Below are 15179 nucleotides of genomic sequence, written 5' to 3' on the forward strand. Positions count from 1 at the left end.
GTATGAGAGAAGTGCTGCCATTCAATTTGAATATGCAGCTGTTCTTCCTGATACTTTGAGGCAAATGAACAAACCCCTTCCTGTGCAAAAAGACAGAACATTATCTCTCTCGCATCGCTCGTTCAGCTTTGAGCTCCTCAGCGTTACACTAAAACAAAACCACCACAGAGAGACCACAGACCTTGCCGCACGGAGAGCGTCACAGACACAGACTCTCAACACAAGACCTCCATTACATTGTTTAGCTCTACAGTCTCTGAACTGTAAAAGCAATGTTTTATCAGTAGTTTATTCATTTTGTTGGGCTTTCAAACATTTTGACTGAGTACAACGAATGTCAATGGAAAAACACGATTCTTGTTGTTTCAAAATCTTTATTGATTGTAGAAAAACCATGTTAAACCATGTTACATTAAAATGTTATTAAATTCACAGAATACATTCAATTCATACACCTACATCAAATTTTATTCATTTCAATTAAAAAGAGCTCATGTTTAGCTTCCAGTACATTAAAGCAAAAAAGAAGACAAGCACATAACTCGCAGAAAATAAGTAACACTTTAAGTGACAGTGTCTTTGTTACACGTTACATGTACTCATCAATAACAGTAAATTCTGCGTAACTGCATTTAACTTACTCTCAGCTAAATTCTCACATTTGAAAATATGCAAATAAATAAAAATGTATATGTGTTTTTGTTACACTGTAATTATACATTTAAGTATGGAGTAATATTATGTAACTACATGTACTTACTGTAGAGTTAGTATAGGGTTTGGTTTGTAATTATGCATAATTTATAGATGATACTAGTAACTACATGTACCACAATACACTGTAAAATAAAGTGTTACCAAATAAAGTTTCCAAATAGGTACAAATATACATTTAATCTAAAGTGGATATTCTCATATTTGAAAATTAATATAATACATGTCATAGCCTACTTGAACTTTCCTTAAACTTACAATGTGCTAATGTTCTGAAAAAAAGAACTGATGTTCTTATCCTTTGTTGTGTCTTGATAACTTTCTTTGTGATCTTTGTCTTTACCGATGAGCACACAGCTCACGACATATTCCCACATGAAATACAGCCAAAAAATGACCCAATTGCCCGTTATTACAGTATTTATGTTACACTGTGTGCGGAATCTACCATTTTGAATGTCCATTCGTCTTTGAGCCTTTGTCTCAAGATGGAATCCATTAATAGAGACACAAGACCAATTCCCTTGAAGGGTTGAAAAAGACAGCATATAAATTTTAAAAGGATGACTACATACTGTAACAACAACGACTAATGAGTTTAATGTCTCGGGGAATAATTAACTCAAAAGGGATTTAATATTCAATATTCATGAATTTATGAATATAATTTGCCAGTTGTTCATTACGTATTAAAATTTTCCGATAGGGAAAATTGTTTAATTAAATACAAGTAACCCTTTATGGAATTGCTTGAAATTATCCTACTAAGTTTGTCCTGCAAATTAGTTATAGACTTTTCAAATCAATTCTCAATAAAGGGATTACTGCTTTACGAGCGCATAAGAAACATTAACTTTACTGATCAGGATAAGTTCAATATTTCAAATGGTCATACAGTTTACTTTACTAACATAGTAGCATAAGCAGTTAGGTAACGTTTAGATCGCAAGTTTCATTGACTTTGTGTATGTGGCAGAATAACAGATTCAACTCATTAAATGTCTTTTGAAGGTTTAATAAACACAGACTAAAAATAACACTACAATTCACACAGAAAGTACATACTAAATATGCATCAAGAGAGTAGAAGTATAGATATTAACGAAAGAATACATAAACGAGAATAATGAATAGACTGAAGTTAGAGAGAGATAAAAGAGAGAGAGAGAGACAAAGAGAGAGGGAGAGAGAGAGACAAAGAGAGTGGGGGAGGGTAAGAAACACAACTTTCCTTCAATTCAACCAAATACGACCTTCACGGAGTTAATTTATCCCAACGGGAGAATAACACACCCTCTTTACAGCAGTAAGAAATAGAATACTTGCATTCTTTTTGGTTTCGTTTTGGCTTCTCGCTTGTGTGCGTATGTGTCTCTGCGTGTTCAAATGTCCTGCATGTCCGGCGGTCCTTTCCGAGGTTGGGAGGGAAGCGGCTGTTTGCTTTAGCGATGCTTCGTGTTCTTGAAGATCGGATTGTAGAAGAGAAGATTTTTGGAAGAGATGAGGCCTGCTTGGAGGGCCTGCATTGGTGGCCTGGCTTGAGTGCCAGCCCCCCCCCCCCGTGGGTGTTGGCTCCCACAGGAGAGAGAGGAGAAGTGAAAGCCAGAGAGTTTCGGAGAAGAGAAGAGAGAGAGAGGGAGGGCATCCGAGCACCTCTTTTAAGGTCTGGGAGTAGTCCCACCCTCTGGGGTTAAACTTAACCAATGAGAGTGTTGGGATTTCCCGGCGGGAAATTCCTCAGCAGATTTATGGCTCTTTGTTTGAAGGTTCGACTCAGTGGGTCTCTGAGTCTTCATACTATAATTAATGCAACAAACACACACTGCATTTTCTGAATAAGTGATATACATGGAAGTGTAAGTCGTGAAGTGAGCATTAATTTGATAGGAGACATGACATATATGAGGTTATCTGAACTAGTAATTTGTTAAGACAAAGATAAAAATATGCAAAATACCATACAGAATAAACATTTTACAAGACAGTTATGTGTTTACATATAATGTCCTGGGGTGCATGTTCATTTATAGATGGTTTGTCTATAATTTGAGGCAAAAGCTCTGTGTCTTTGTGTCTGAAACTTCATGTGGCCAAATTCCTTTCGGGGCCATAAAAACACCTTATCAGATGGTTTCCAGGGTGACTGAAGAATCTCCTTCTGCTGTGTTGGGGGAAGGTCTGCTAGTGAGCACACTTTCAAAACATATTTGTTAAATGTAACTGGCGATTGTGTGTTTGATTCGCCTGAGTCGCTACATAATCCCCCCTTTCGCTAGTTGTCCCTCCTATGGACAACAACGAGCGATATCAAAGATTCAGGAAGATCAGACACACCATAGCCATGTTAGGCTCCAGTTGTTTGTGTCTCCTGAAGTGATGGTCGTTCCACGGCAGATAAGGCAGACAGTAGCCAGTTCAGGTCTCTGTGCTTGTGCAGCAGGTGTCGAGGCAGCAGGTGCCCTGACGGTGCGTCACCTGTCATCCAGAAGTCCGTTTGTGTGGTGCAGGTGTGCTGTGGGCTTTCTGCAGCCCTGGGTGGAACCATGTTCCTCGCAATGGCCAGTCAGTCCTTTAGGTCTTCTGCCTAGGAAGATGGACTGCATCTTGACACTTTTATGTCCTATGCTGACTAGGAACTTTTCAGAGGGTGCCTCGCATTGTGGCCAGGCTGGGTGCCTTCTGGTGATCCACTTTGGTTTCTCTGTTTCAAAGTTCAAAGTCATTGGGGTTTTGAGAATCCCTTCAGAGGCGGCCTTGTGTTCGTTTAAGGCCTTCTTTCTCAAATCACATGCATGACATAGTGTGGGGCTTGGCAGTATTGCCTACAAGGTGACTAACTGGTGTTGGAGGAGAAGGTTCTTGAAGCTGGTGTAAGGTTAGGCAGAGGGCTTGGGCTCCTCCCCCCCTTTGCGTTTGTGTGCAGGGCTGGAGGAGCTTGCGCTGCTGATGTGAAGTTCAGGAGAGTACGTCTTTCTTTTGAGGATTCATTTGCAGTTGGTGATCAGCAGTCCAGGTTGCTCTCTCAGTGCGATGCCCGAGGTTGGACCCGGTGTGATGATGTCTGGTGGTGGCTGGCCTCTGATTGTCTGGAGGCACAGGAGCATGATCACGGCCGCGTTTCTTAGGCATTTCCAGATCTGTTGCATGGCCTCAGTAGTGAAGTGGATGCCTCTGTCTGAGTTGATTCTCAGTGGCAATCTTGACAGGAAAAAGATGTGATTCATCAGGTGGTATGCCGTGGTCTGGGCGGTGTCGTTGGGTGCTGGTTGACACTCCACCCACTTGGTAAACTGGCACACCACTGTGAGAAAGTACTTTTTGCCTTTTGTGGACCTGGGCAGGGGTTCTACCCGGTCGATTTGTAGGTTTGACCATGGGAACGTGGTCCCTCTGTGTTGCAGTGGGGCTCTGTGGTTCGGGTTTGCTGGTTGGAACCGGCAGCGAACTAGCCATTCTCTAACATACTCTGCCGCATCTTGATGCATCCCAGGCCCATATGCCACCTGTTTCAGTGTGTCATACGTGGCTCTGGTGCCGTGGTGTCCAGCACATGGTGTGTTGTGGGCGTACATTAGCATCACCCCCCTTTGCGACCGTGGCACTACAAGCTGTGGCGCTGTGTTGCCATCGGGTGCACACCAGAGAATGTTGTCCATAATACGCATCATGTGTCTGGAGTTATGTAGATGCTTGTGGCTAGAGTCATCAATGAGCTCAGAGTCAGTGATAGGGTGGTTGGAGGGGTCTGAGAGGTGGTCAAGAATTGTCTTTATTGCAGTGTCAGAGGTTTGCATATCCGCAATATCGTTGTTGGAAATTTGCGGAGTTAGCGATAGCAGCTGCAAGGCCGGCATTGTAGCCGGTGTCGATCGCTTGCTGTAGGTTAGCACTGCAACAATGGGGCTGGATGTGGGGTGCGGGGGTGCCCACATGTCGCCGTGTGGTGTGTTTTTACTGATTGTATTGCACAGTGGTAGACTTTTTGTTGAGTTGTCTGCCCACAGTGCAGGGATACTGTTCGTTGTGACAATGTCATTCAGCTGTAGGTCATTCATGACCTGGGGGCAGAAGGCATCAGAGTCTTTGGATAGCTGAAATGTGCAAAGTAGCGGACTTGAACTTGGTTTTGGGGCTGAGGCTGTGTTGTCACAGTGTGCTGCAGGGGGTCCCGTGGCCTTTGTGGCCTGGCAGTCTGGCTCTGTGGGAGTTCCCGTGACCTCTGTGACTTGACAGTCTTGCTCAGACGATGTGTGTGTCTGAAGGGGCAGAGGGTCACGCACTTGAGCCCAGACTTTCAGCTGTTTGAAGTCCAGTAGGGGTTCGAAGCGGTCCAGCAGGTCTTTTCCGATGAGAAACGGATAAGTGTTCATAGGGGAGATATAGACTGGGTGTATCAGCCTCATAGGTCCAATTGTCAGGTGGATGGAAGCTACGTGCTTGAGCTGGATGTCGTTTTGGCTATACGACTGCACATTTAGCTTACAAGTGTGAAGGTTAAGGGTGCGATTTTTCCTCTGTGCTTCAAATCTGAGTCTTTCAAACAGTTGGGCGGATATAAGCGTGAGGTCGGAGCCAGTGTCAACTAGGGCTTCGAGCTTAAATTCCCTTTCCATAGTGATAGTCAGATAGAGTTTTCGAGCCATCCCCTTCTCGATTAGGTTTCCCAGGAATCTTGGTGTGGGGACCTGTGTGTTGCTTGATAAGCCGTCTGGATATGTGTCAAGTGTCTCATTATGCGTGCAAACAATCAAAGCAGCGCTTTCTGGTACGCTGGGCTGTCCCATGATGCTGTCTTGATTAGAGGCTGTTGCTGTCAGCTGTAGTGAGTGTGTGCTGCTGACGTGTGGGGGTGCAACAGTTAGTACACTAGTCCGTGGTTGGGGAACAGTGTTCAGGGTGGATGATTCAGTTGCAGGAAGGGCGGGAAGGTTGATTTCAGGTATCATGTCTAGTCGTGCTGTACCTGGTCCGTCCTTCTTGTCTTCCTTGTGAGGTTTCTGTCGGAGGAGCTCTTTCAGGATCTTTATGAGCTCTGTAACTTCAGAAGCAGCTACACTTTCTTTGCCAGACGTGGGTTCAGGTCTGGGCCTACCATTGTCCCGTCGAGAGTGGCCTCTTCGCTGGCTTTTTGGGCGAGGCGGGTCCCAGGATCCTTCAGAGCGATCGCTCTGGTACCGTGGACGGTTGCCATTATGACCACGCTGCCCTCTGCTGGCTTGGAGTGGTTTGGACTCTCTGTTGACGGGTCGGTAACTGTGGTTCTGTTTGGCGCCCTCTAGGGTTAGCTCTGGGTGGTGCTCAGAGACAGGGCAGATGGTGGGCTGTTTTACAGTCTTCTCAGAAATGGTTTTCTGTTTGACGTAAGCTTTGTGAGCCAAGTCTCTTAACTGTTGTGTGCCCATGCTGCGCGGGCACGCCAGCACCCCCAGGTGGTAACTGATGGTAGGGTGCAGGTTTCGGAGGAAAAGAGTTTTGAAGTTGATGTCCTCCTCCATGCCTGGGTCGTTACGTGTCCCGAAGTAGGCACGTCGCAGTCTGTTATAAAAGTTCTGTGAGGTCTCACGTCGAGCTTGCTTGAGGTCCATGGCAGTGATGAACCCCTGGTCTGACTCGGGGTCGGAGTACTCACGAATTAGAGCTTGTCGTAGATGCCAGTAGTCCGCTTTGATGGCCTCTGGTTGTCGATCCAGAAAGCTGCGTACGTCACGATTAGACGTGGCCCTGAGCAGGTACAGTCTGTCCCAGTTGTTCGCGTGAGCGACAGTTTGCAAATAAAAGTCTATGTCTTTTAAGTATGCGTGGACGTCGTGTCCTCCTGCCGGGTCTGGGCTGAAGGTAGGAATATTTCTGGCCAGCTTGTCAAGGTTCTTTGAAGCTTCGTGGCTGTTGACCTTGACTTCCTGGAAGGGCGTCCTTTCCTTTGCTGCTGACGGGGATTCGTGGAGACTGGCGGGTGATCTTTTAAACAGGGGGCTGTCGTCCCCCCTCGTAGCTCTTGCTTCGTGGCTAAAATGTGCGGAGTAACTGGTCAGGGGAAACTGTGTGTTGTGTGTTTCCCCCTTCCGGTAACGTTGCACTATATATGATTGTCTCAGTTCTCTTTGCACCATGTCAAGTTCATTTTTGAGCTTGTGTCTTTGCTGGATGAGCTCGTCGATCTCGGCTTGTGCCGACTGCAAATGTTTTGCATAGACTTTAGCTTTAATGTCTCTGTCTTTAAGTTCATCAGTGGCTCTCTCCAGGAGGGATTCGCCACGCCGAAGCTTTTCGTCGAGGTTTTTCCTGGCGTCTTTCTCTGACTGTACTCGTCGGTCGGTGTCACGACGGAGCTCCTTCAGGGTCTTTTGAAGTCTTTCTATTTCTTTTCTTTGTTCTTTGTCTGTTTCGTCGTCTTTCTCTGTGTCTAGAAGCTGATCTAGACGAAGCTGGGTGAGGGCTTGGTCTCTCCGGGCCTCCTCGGCTTGAAGCTTTAGCGTTGCTGCCTCCTGTTCCAGGTTGTCGTAGCTCCCTTCGCTTAGACGTGCCTGTGCGACGAGGACGTGGGCGAGGCTTCCGAGGATCTTGGCCACTTCCTTGTTGGAGTAGCTGTGCGTGGGGTCGTGTGTCATCAGCTGATCTAGCTCGGTGTCTAGTTGTCCCTGGCTCAGCTGCACCAGACTTCCTTGACTGGTGGCCGTTAGCGCTTCCAGCCATGTCGTTAGGCGGTCCCACGGGACGGCGGAACTGGGTGCACGGAACATTACTGCGGACGAAAGAAACACAGCACACACACACACACAGAGAGAGAGCCAATGCAAGCTTGTTCTAAGCTAACGAGCTATCGTACGGATAGCTGGGAATTTTGGCTAACTGATCTAGACAGTTAGATAATTAGACAATTCAGACAATTAGGTGGGCGGTAGCCCTGGTTGTCACTTGGTGAACTGCTGCTCGGTCGTCCCGGGACTATCTAATTCTCCTTGGGGTCTCTTGGTGAACTGAAAGAAACACAATCGTGATAGTCCAACAGTGAGGATAGGAAAGAGCACAGTGGAAACAAACACAAGATGAATTGGTCTGTAATGAAAGGAATGTCAGCGTGCGCGCCGGGAGTGTTAGGGAAAATTAATAGGCTTAATGCTCAAGATATACTAAAATTCGGCTTGTACTATGGGTTGTCCCATTTAGCTCATCCGGGGTGAATTGAGGTCGCTTAAGTGGAAGATTAAATATCAAGAGCAATTTAGAAAAAGGCAAAAGTTTCTGTCAAGTAGTGATAAAACAAAAAGCACCTTTGATACTGTTTGTAATTACCAGACTGAGCTTTGTTCCCGATGGGAGGGGAAAAGAAAACTTTTGCAGCGAGAGAAAAAAAAAAAAAAAATTATTAATAATAAAAAAAAAAAAAATTAATAATAATAATTTTTAATTAAAAATTTAATTAAAATTAAAAATTAAGATTAAAAATTGAAAATTAAAAATTAAAATAAAATGATAAATTAAATAAAATAAAAAAAATGAGATAAAAATAAAAATTAGAAGCTCAACTTAATTCAAATTAAATTCAAAGCAAGTTTAAATGAAATTTAACTAAGCCTGTAAGGAAAATCAAATAAAAGAAAGCCAATCAAAAATCCTACCCTATAACGATTGATCTCTAAATGGGAGTTATCCAAATAAAAGAATTAATCAGGAAGGGCGTAGGGATTTAGTGTTGCGCTGACTTAACAGGGTATAGCCACACGGTGGCGTCCTTCCTTCCAATTGGACTGTCTGTGACTTAAACCTAATTTCACTTTGGGTTAGAGGAAGTTATGTTTCTTTTTAAACTTCAAATTCGAATAAGGGTGTTTAATCAGCGAGAAAGGAGATTTGGTTGTTGCTAGAAAAATTGTATAAATGAAACTGTGTACAACAGTAAGCAATAAACAATTTATAGGCTCAAACTTATTTTGTTAAGGCCGAATCAAATAACGGAGAGTGAAACTATCCGAATTTATCCACACGATGGCGCTGTTGCGCCCGCCCTAGACTAGAGTTAGTTAGGCGGAAATGCTCACCAGATGGCTTTGTCTGGTTCTAGAGTCGCCCTCTGGCGGGTTGCAAGCGGCGTTGCAATTCTTGAGTCGCCCTCTGGCGGGTTGCAAGCGGCGTTGCAATTCTTGAGTCGCCCTCTGGCGGTTTGCAAGCGGCGTTGCAATTTCTGGGTCGCCCTGGCGTTCTGCGCTTTACTGGCTCTTGCAAATCATTTACAAATGACTCAACGAAACGGGTGAAAAACAGGAATTTATCTTCTGCCTATTCACGCATTTTACATGGACTCCAATAGACATTTATCAATATGGCTGACGGTTTTCAGCATCTCTGATTCAAATGTTTTAGGTCTCAGGTCTTTGGTTAGCTAAGCCAGACTTAAACCAGGAGTTATCGTTTATCTTAACGATATAATAATTATTCTGAGGCCCCTTATATTGTACAGGAGAGTCTCGCCCTGTCCCAATCTTCCGCAATGATAGAAACTTTCCGTAGTTCAGATCAAGCGGGATAACGCAACGTACGTGTCTACAGACATCATCAAAATCTCATTATTTTGATGGAACACATAATATATTGCTCGAGTCAAATGTATGGGTTTCCTACAATACATTTGTTTGGAAATCACGCGGATAAAACCTATTGCGCCTACGGCTGCAGGGGGTTTCGGAGATCACGCGGATTTTCGTACCGTTCATATTTTTATTAATATAATCCGGCTACTTCAACATTTCTCAGCATCTGTTTATGCTTGGGTTCGCCTTGCGCGTACCGTTCAATTCACAAAACAACACCAAAACAAAACGAAACAAAAACGCGCGTGCAGGTTATTAATACCTCAAAAATACACAATGAATAGAATATGAATATCATTCACACATACACAAACGTTTGAAACTTGCCCGCATTCTCCACCAAATAAATGTAACAACAACGACTAATGAGTTTAATGTCTCGGGGAATAATTAACTCAAAAGGGATTTAATATTCAATATTCATGAATTTATGAATATAATTTGCCAGTTGTTCATTACGTATTAAAATTTTCCGATAGGGAAAATTGTTTAATTAAATACAAGTAACCCTTTATGGAATTGCTTGAAATTATCCTACTAAGTTTGTCCTGCAAATTAGTTATAGACTTTTCAAATCAATTCTCAATAAAGGGATTACTGCTTTACGAGCGCATAAGAAACATTAACTTTACTGATCAGGATAAGTTCAATATTTCAAATGGTCATACAGTTTACTTTACTAACATAGTAGCATAAGCAGTTAGGTAACGTTTAGATCGCAAGTTTCATTGACTTTGTGTATGTGGCAGAATAACAGATTCAACTCATTAAATGTCTTTTGAAGGTTTAATAAACACAGACTAAAAATAACACTACAATTCACACAGAAAGTACATACTAAATATGCATCAAGAGAGTAGAAGTATAGATATTAACGAAAGAATACATAAACGAGAATAATGAATAGACTGAAGTTAGAGAGAGATAAAAGAGAGAGAGAGAGACAAAGAGAGAGGGAGAGAGAGAGACAAAGAGAGTGGGGGAGGGTAAGAAACACAACTTTCCTTCAATTCAACCAAATACGACCTTCACGGAGTTAATTTATCCCAACGGGAGAATAACACACCCTCTTTACAGCAGTAAGAAATAGAATACTTGCATTCTTTTTGGTTTCGTTTTGGCTTCTCGCTTGTGTGCGTATGTGTCTCTGCGTGTTCAAATGTCCTGCATGTCCGGCGGTCCTTTCCGAGGTTGGGAGGGAAGCGGCTGTTTGCTTTAGCGATGCTTCGTGTTCTTGAAGATCGGATTGTAGAAGAGAAGATTTTTGGAAGAGATGAGGCCTGCTTGGAGGGCCTGCATTGGTGGCCTGGCTTGAGTGCCAGCCCCCCCCCCCCCCCCCCCCCCCCCCCGTGGGTGTTGGCTCCCACAGGAGAGAGAGGAGAAGTGAAAGCCAGAGAGTTTCGGAGAAGAGAAGAGAGAGAGAGGGAGGGCATCCGAGCACCTCTTTTAAGGTCTGGGAGTAGTCCCACCCTCTGGGGTTAAACTTAACCAATGAGAGTGTTGGGATTTCCCGGCGGGAAATTCCTCAGCAGATTTATGGCTCTTTGTTTGAAGGTTCGACTCAGTGGGTCTCTGAGTCTTCATACTATAATTAATGCAACAAACACACACTGCATTTTCTGAATAAGTGATATACATGGAAGTGTAAGTCGTGAAGTGAGCATTAATTTGATAGGAGACATGACATATATGAGGTTATCTGAACTAGTAATTTGTTAAGACAAAGATAAAAATATGCAAAATACCATACAGAATAAACATTTTACAAGACAGTTATGTGTTTACATATAATGTCCTGGGGTGCATGTTCATTTATAGATGGTTTGTCTATAATTTGAGGCAAAAGCTCTGTGTCTTTGTGTCTGAAACTTCATGTGGCCAAATTCCTTTCGGGGCCATAAAAACACCTTATCAGATGGTTTCCAGGGTGACTGAAGAATCTCCTTCTGCTGTGTTGGGGGAAGGTCTGCTAGTGAGCACACTTTCAAAACATATTTGTTAAATGTAACTGGCGATTGTGTGTTTGATTCGCCTGAGTCGCTACAATACAAACAATATCATATTCTTAACCCTCAGTGACAAGAGTGAATACTTAATAATATATCTAAACACGATACTAGAGTCATTAACATTTCAAATAGTTACATCACTTTGTATTTGAGATTTCATTGCATTCATTTCAAGGATATATAAATATAACACTTTTATAAATTGTATTGTGTGTGTTAACAGAACGTATCCATGATGTATGTGCATACCACACACACTATCTATATACAGTGTATATATATATATATATATATATATATATATATATATATATACATACATACATACATACATACATACATACATACATACATACATATATTACATAGACACACACACACACTATATACTAAATATGCTATAACATGCATGCTTACAAGCTTGTATTATTTTCTCAGTCTGTGAATAATAGTAAAATACAATCATAAACCTATATGTAGCCTATAGTAATCCGTCACTTTATGAACATTAGAGAAACGAGAAGTAATAATGGAGGACATGAAAAATCCTGTCATGAATGCATTTGTGAATGTGTATAGATTCATTAACATTTTAAATACAATTACACCACTTTGTATTTAAGATATTGTATATACTATAAATATAATACTTGTATAAACTAAATATATAGTGCATACACATATATTTTGTTTAAAGAGATAATAACGAAGGAATATTAAATATCCTGTCGACTCATGGATGCATATCAAGTGTTGGCGTTCAGAAAAAATATATATTGGTAAAATAAATACGATTGAATTTCTGTTTGTACACTATTTACACCTCTCTTTTTACATTAAATGATACATTAAGTTAACATTAAAGTATCAGGTTAATTCTGTAAACATTGTTTAAACCTCAAGTCACATTTCTGAAAAATGCACTGTAGGTCTACAGCTTCGATATATCTGCTAACTGGGGTGTGATTAGATGAGGGGAACATTAAAATAACTTTAAGAAAAAAATAAGTTAATTTAGAAATTATAATTATTACTTAAGCACATTCAGGATCTCTGAGACTCGAGTAAAATCTTAGCTGAACATGAAGGTATAAAACAGACCAAGAAACCAGAAGTACTTACATCAGATTGTGATCTGTTGTAACTAATCCCTCCCTCTGAGCTGCAGATTGATGGATATGTGAAGAGAATCCTAACGCTGTTATTACTGCAGTGACTGAAAGTCTGTTTTTACTGATCACTCTCTGAGGTGGGCTGCAGTCTTACTGCATGTAATAATTCTCTGTTGTGGTGTGTGTGAGGATGAGTTGGCCCTCTTCCTCCAAGGAATCCCCAGGTGAGCCCCATCCCCCTCATCCTCACCTCCGTCTCTGGGCTGTGTTTTGGGTCTGAGACCCACGTCTCTCAGATCAGGTTCTTTTGGTGAGTCAGACAGGGATCCCCAGGTAAGAAATCAGTGGATGATGAGAAATTACCCAGACTGAGAAAGTGACTCAAAATGACATGGGGGGGCCATGGAAACTGAGGGTGGACCGCCTGTCAAAAACTGTCTCTCCGTTTGACTGGAGGTCTTCCTGAACACCCACCTGTAAGAGATGAAAAACAGAATCTCCCCTTTATGAGGGGGTCAACGATGAATGTGAGATATACTGAACAGTCATAAGGTCCCTGCCTTTGTTTTGATTATAGAGAAGTGTTAACATGAGTTTTTCTTCATTTTTAGAGTTTAATGTCTTTTTTATAATCATTACTAATTCATTTTTAGGTCTGTTGTTCACATACATTGAAACCTTTTTATGAATGTACAAAATATATATCAATTTTATTTTCATTTATTTATCGGATAGCTTATGCCAGGTAAACACATCTAAGCACTTTCCCTTAGTGTTATTATAAATTCATTTTTATTCATACATAAAGTAAATATCTAGGTGACTTTCTAATTTTGCAAACTCACATTTTCACTACAATGTTAACAACAACATATAATACTTTTTACTTATACTTATGTACTGTTTACATAATTATATAAATGATTGTGTTTATATATAAATATTATATATATATATATATATATATATATATATATATATATATATATATATATATATATATATATATATATATATATATGTTTATATAATATATATATAAAATAACTAATTATTTTGTTGCATTTGTTGTATATATAGCCTAGGCTACTATAATTATTGTTATAATTGTTGTATTAATTGTGTATTACTTTTTCATAGAATGTTTACATGTGACAGGGTCGTCAACATATTTGTTTTTTTCTAATGTCGTAAACTCATATTTCCACTCTCCAACTAACGTTACATGTGAATATTACGTTAATTTCCAGGCGACGTCAATGTACATTACGTCAGACCGTGTTGCGACATAAGGAAGAAAGGGGGCGCTGTTGTTAGTGATGTAACCGTGTGGGCAGCATCCTCACCCGCTTTGCATTCAAAACAAAGGTGGTCTGAAGCTGTCGTGCAAGGCGATGAACATCTTTCCACTCCTCTTGGGAAACGTTATATTCTGATACCGTCGTGACGTCAGGTAATACTGCAGACTGGTTTTGAGTTGTTCTCACCGAGATAAGATAGCACAAACACACTTTACAAGGCAAGCTAAACATTTCACAAAATGAAGATTTGAAATCACAAACTGTCTCAAATGAAGAAGAAAAAAAAATGGTTCCGGTCCTCAAATGTTAGAGGAAAATGTAGTTGACGTAATGAACTACGCGTGTGATTAGGTCACCTGTGAGAACTTGAGGAGAACTGATTTCAAACATAAATTAATCACGTTGACACCCAAATGAATTACAAACAACGGTTCAGAAAAGTGGTTGTGGACAGTAGCCACTGATCTATATAAATTAGGCCTACTCTATACATGTTTTCTAAAGCTGTAGATCAGTGACAGTAACAAAGCATTTTACTTCGTCACATTTTTTAAGTAACCTAGGTTGACTAAGCCTGCATCTAAATGTGCATACTTTCCATACTAAAATAGTATGTGACATTAGAAATATTCAATACTGTTTAGGGCAGATAAGTAGACAGTTTCTATGCACATTGGGATGCAGCCATGACTAGTGCTGGCTAAATAATAATCATGGTTCATCGATCAGTAGAGAATACATTTTTACCTTTAATAGCCTACTTAAATAAATTAACAATCAAATAATTTTGTATTTTTACTCAAGTAAAATTGAAAATGAGTAGGCCTGCATAATAGGCCTATTTTATCAGAGTATCTAGGCTAGGCTATCTGTAGGGGTATAGGCTATCCTACTTTTACTAAATATAAATAACAGAATAAATAAATAACAGATTGGCTTTTAAATTCTGCATTTGTACGGCACTTGTAACCATATATCCTGATTGTGATTTTCTTAAAGGATTTGTCCACTTTAAAATGAAAATGCCCTAATAATTTACTCAACCCCATCTCATCCAAGATGTTCATTTCAGTCGAAAAGAAATTAAATTTTTTGAGGAAAACATTCCTGGATTTTTCTCCATATAATGCACTTCAATGGCAACCAACATGTTGAAGGTCCAGATCAAATAAATAAAAAAAAGACTGCACGATCTTAACAGAGAAAAAGGGTCTTATCTAGCGAAACCATCAGTCATTTAAAAAAAAAAAAACACTTTTCACCTCAAATGCGTGACTTAAGTGTTGTTCTTCTTCACAAAGTATGACGCCATCACGTTGGAAAGGTCACGGCCGTGGGGTACATGAAGTACCGACCCAGTAGCGATAAACTCCATCTCATGTTCTCCTCCAACTTTAAAATAGTCCGACATTGTTGTTTTACCTTTTTTTGTAAAGGGTATTTGATTTAGTCTTT

General features: G+C 40.9%; 1 long non-coding RNA gene across 1 annotated transcript; it reads right to left on the bottom strand.

The window, feature by feature from the left end:
• Window positions 1–373: 373 nt before the first annotated feature.
• Window positions 374–14668, bottom strand: LOC137046795 (uncharacterized). Its single transcript, XR_010899077.1, has 3 exons — window positions 13770–14668; window positions 12434–12897; window positions 374–1237 (listed from the first exon to the last, which is right to left on the bottom strand). It is a non-coding gene; the product is annotated as an uncharacterized lncRNA (long non-coding RNA).
• Between the last annotated feature and the right edge of the window lie 511 nt (window positions 14669–15179).

Source organism: Pseudorasbora parva, chromosome 18, assembly GCF_024679245.1.
Source record: "Pseudorasbora parva isolate DD20220531a chromosome 18, ASM2467924v1, whole genome shotgun sequence".
Classification (NCBI taxonomy): domain Eukaryota; kingdom Metazoa; phylum Chordata; class Actinopteri; order Cypriniformes; family Gobionidae; genus Pseudorasbora; species Pseudorasbora parva.